Source organism: Zosterops lateralis, assembly GCF_965231275.1.
Source record: "Zosterops lateralis genome assembly, chromosome: 25".
Lineage (NCBI taxonomy): Eukaryota > Metazoa > Chordata > Aves > Passeriformes > Zosteropidae > Zosterops > Zosterops lateralis.
Genome location: NC_139785.1, coordinates 1,443,354 through 1,446,557, shown reverse-complemented (window position 1 = coordinate 1,446,557; position 3,204 = coordinate 1,443,354). Strand labels below are relative to the sequence as shown.

General features: G+C 51.7%; 1 protein-coding gene across 3 annotated transcripts in view; it reads left to right on the top strand.

Moving 5' to 3' along the window:
• Positions 1-2,824: 2,824 nt before the first annotated feature.
• NCAM1 (neural cell adhesion molecule 1) overlaps positions 2,825-3,204 on the top strand; it is a 44,374-nt gene continuing 43,994 nt past the window's right edge. For all 3 annotated transcript variants that reach the window (XM_083878162.1, XM_083878164.1, XM_083878163.1), the window contains exon 1: positions 2,825-2,919. The gene's annotated coding sequence lies outside the window, so the exon portion shown is untranslated. The remainder of the gene's footprint in view (positions 2,920-3,204) is intronic.

The window sequence follows — 3,204 nt, the reverse complement described above, 5'->3', positions numbered from 1 at the left end:
CCGATGGAAAAGGGAGGGAATTGGCCTTTGGGATCAACCTCAGGGCGCCCGAGTGTCCTGTTCCTGGTCTGAACAGGCTGGAGGTGCTGTGAAGTGTATTTGTTTGTCCTGGGGGTCACAGTTCCTGTCTGGTGGCAATTCCTGGGTTTGAAAAGTGCCTTTCTGGAGTTAGGAACCATCCCAGGAGGCTCCCTTTGTGCCTCCTTCACTCTGGGAAGGGCTGTGCTGATGTTCACTGAAGGAATTGCTGCCCCTCTGCACAAGCTTTGCAGAAATGCTGTTCCTTATTCCACTAATGATGGGATTTAATGGTAACTTTGGAGCTCAGGGAACAGAGGGAGCACTGGCTGAATGAGGCAGAACCAGGGATGTTCTTCCTCCTCTCCTTTCTAAAAGATTTGCCTTCCCAGGGGTGGTTTCCAGGTTTCATTCTTTTGAAAATCCACCCAGCACTTCAATGCACCGAAGGAGCTGAGCCCTTGGAAAAAATCAAAAAAAAAAATGGGGAAAATCTGGGAGCTGGGTGTTGCTGCCTGGGCTCAGATCTCCTGCCTGGCCCTTCTGGCTGTATTTTCAGGGAGATACTCCCTGGGTGGGTGGTTTCCTCCTGCTCTGTGCAGCTGATGAGGCACAGCCAGGCCTGACAAAAGCTGTCAGGTAGAGCTCAAATGCTAAATTTGGGGTGATGCAGAGTTCAGTGCTTTCCACAGAGCCTTTCTTCTCCTTCCTGGCTGCTCCAGAAACCACCTGAGGATGGAATGAGAGGCATTATTAACATCCCCAGCCTGTGGCATTGCCTTCCCAGCTCTCAGGGCTGCATTTACAGAGTGCAGTGAGAATGGGGCTGAGTTTCTGATAGATCTCAGTCAGCTCCCAGTGCTGAGCAGAAACAGAAAACTGAGGGCTCTGAAAGCCCTGCCTTGCTTGGGCTGGGGTTCCAAGCTCCTTCCCGTTCCTCAGGAGGTCCAGGGGTGCTTTAATGTCCCTGTCTGGAATCCCTGCAGGGTGTGCAGTGTTCTGTGTGACTATGGTCAGACCTGGAGCCCTCAGTGCTCCCAAGCTCTGCTTCCATCTGAATCTTGCCTGTTTTTGGGGTTTGGGGCTGTATCCCAGTGTTTAGGGCTGGAATAGCAGCATTTATGAGGTCAGCCTGCTGAGCTCCAGAGAGGAGAACCAGGAGGGTGCAAGGACCTTGCTCTGGGGTTATCCCAGCTCTGATTATTGAGCCCAGTCTTCTTCTGGAGAGAAGTGCTGTGTCAGGGTGGTTGTTGGCCCAAGGAATGTGCTCAGAAAATCCTGATCATCCTGTACTTTCCTAATGAGGGCAGGCAGTGCTCCTTCAGCTGTGGGAGCTCCACACTCAGTGCCTGACCCCCCAGTCTGTGTGTTTCCCCAGCAGTTTCAGGAATGTTGCCATTGGCACACACAGCCAGGTTTTCATTTCTGGAGCAGCGCTTGTTTCTTACAACCCCAGGTGTGTTTGGCAGCTGAAATAATGCCTCTGTGCTCTGGAGGTAAAATTAGCTGCTCTGGAAGAGAGATTTTCAGATTTTCCTGCCCTACATGAAAACACAGAGGGTGTTTTCCCAAGAAAACCTATTTTGGCGTCCTCAAATTCAACTTGACCCGGGCTTGTTAGGCCACAGATCTGCTGTGGAATTAAGCTATAGCTGGAGGAGAGCCAGAATCCAATTACATTTTCTGCCTAATGGGTCATAATTTATGCAATGAAGAAGGAGGCAGGGATGTTGGTGGGGGAAAAGGGCACTGGGTCTGCGTGGATCTGTCCTGGGAGGGGCTGCTGGAGAATGGGAATGAGGAGGGCAGGGGTACTATCCTTCCTCTGGGGTGTAAAACCTTCCTCTGGGGTATAAAACCTTCTTCTCTTGTTTAAAACCTTCCTTTCTTCTTTAAAACCTTCTTCTGGTGTTTAAAACCCCCCTCTCGTGTTTAAGACCCTCCTCTCTTGTTTTAAACTTTCTTCTGGTGTTCAAAACCTTACTCTCATGTTTAAAACCCTCCTGTAGTGTTTAAGACTTTCCTCTGGTGTTTAAAACCAGCAGTTCAGATCAGAAAATAGGTGTCATCGTGGACTGTAAACTCACTAAGGGATCCATGGGGATTGTGAGGGTGGCAAAGGTTTTTTTGCTGGACGCCACAGGCCTTGTCTAACTGTGCTTGTTCTCTTCCCAGCCTCTCTCCAAGTGGACATTGTTCCAAGCCAGGGGGAGATCAGCGTTGGAGAATCCAAGTTCTTCTTATGTCAAGGTGCGTGGTGGCTGCAGGCCCTGGGGTTATTGATTTAGCTCAGAGTAAAGCACACCCTGCTGTGCTGATGTTTGCTGCTGAGGGGTCAGTCAGGGCCTGTGAGCAGAGGGATGAATTTGTGATCTGTGGGGGTTTGTGGGTGCTGATGATGTTTTGCTGTGGGGTCAGTCAGCGCCTGAGAGCAGTGGGATGAATTTGTGATCTGTGAGAGGCTGTGGGTGCTGATACTTTGCTGTGCTGATGTTTTGCTGTGGAGTCAGTCAGGGCCTATGAGCAGCGGGATGAATCTGTGATCTGTGAGGGGTTTGTGGGCACTGATGGTGTTTTGCTGTGGGGTCAGTCAGGGCCCATGAGCAGCAGGATGAGTCTGTGATCTGTGGGGGTCTGTGGGTGAGGCAGAGCTGTCTCACCACCCCACCCTCTCCCCCACAGTGGCAGGGGAGGCCAAGTTCAAGGACATCTCGTGGTTCTCCCCGAACGGGGAGCGGCTGACCCCGAACCAGCAGCGCATCTCGGTGGTGCGCAACGATGACTTCTCCTCCACCCTCACCATCTACAACGCCAACATCGATGACGCCGGGATCTACAAGTGCGTGGTCAGCAGCCCCGAGGACGGGGACTCTGAGGCCACCGTCAACGTCAAGATTTTCCGTAAGGCAGTGGCTCCTGGGGGCTGTTGTGGGTTTGTGGGGTGGGACTGGGGGAGGAGCTGGTTTACCTTCTGGGGGAGAGAGGGGAAGGGGAAGGAGGAGGGGAAAAGGGAAAGGAAAGGAGAATGGAATGGAATGGAATGGAATGGAATGGAATGGAATGGAATGGAATGGAATGGAATGGAATGGAATGGAAAAGAGAGTGGAATGGAAGAAGGGAAAGGGAAAGGGAAAGGGAAAGGGAAAGGGAAAGGGAAAGGGAAAGGGAAAGGGAAAGGAAAGGAAA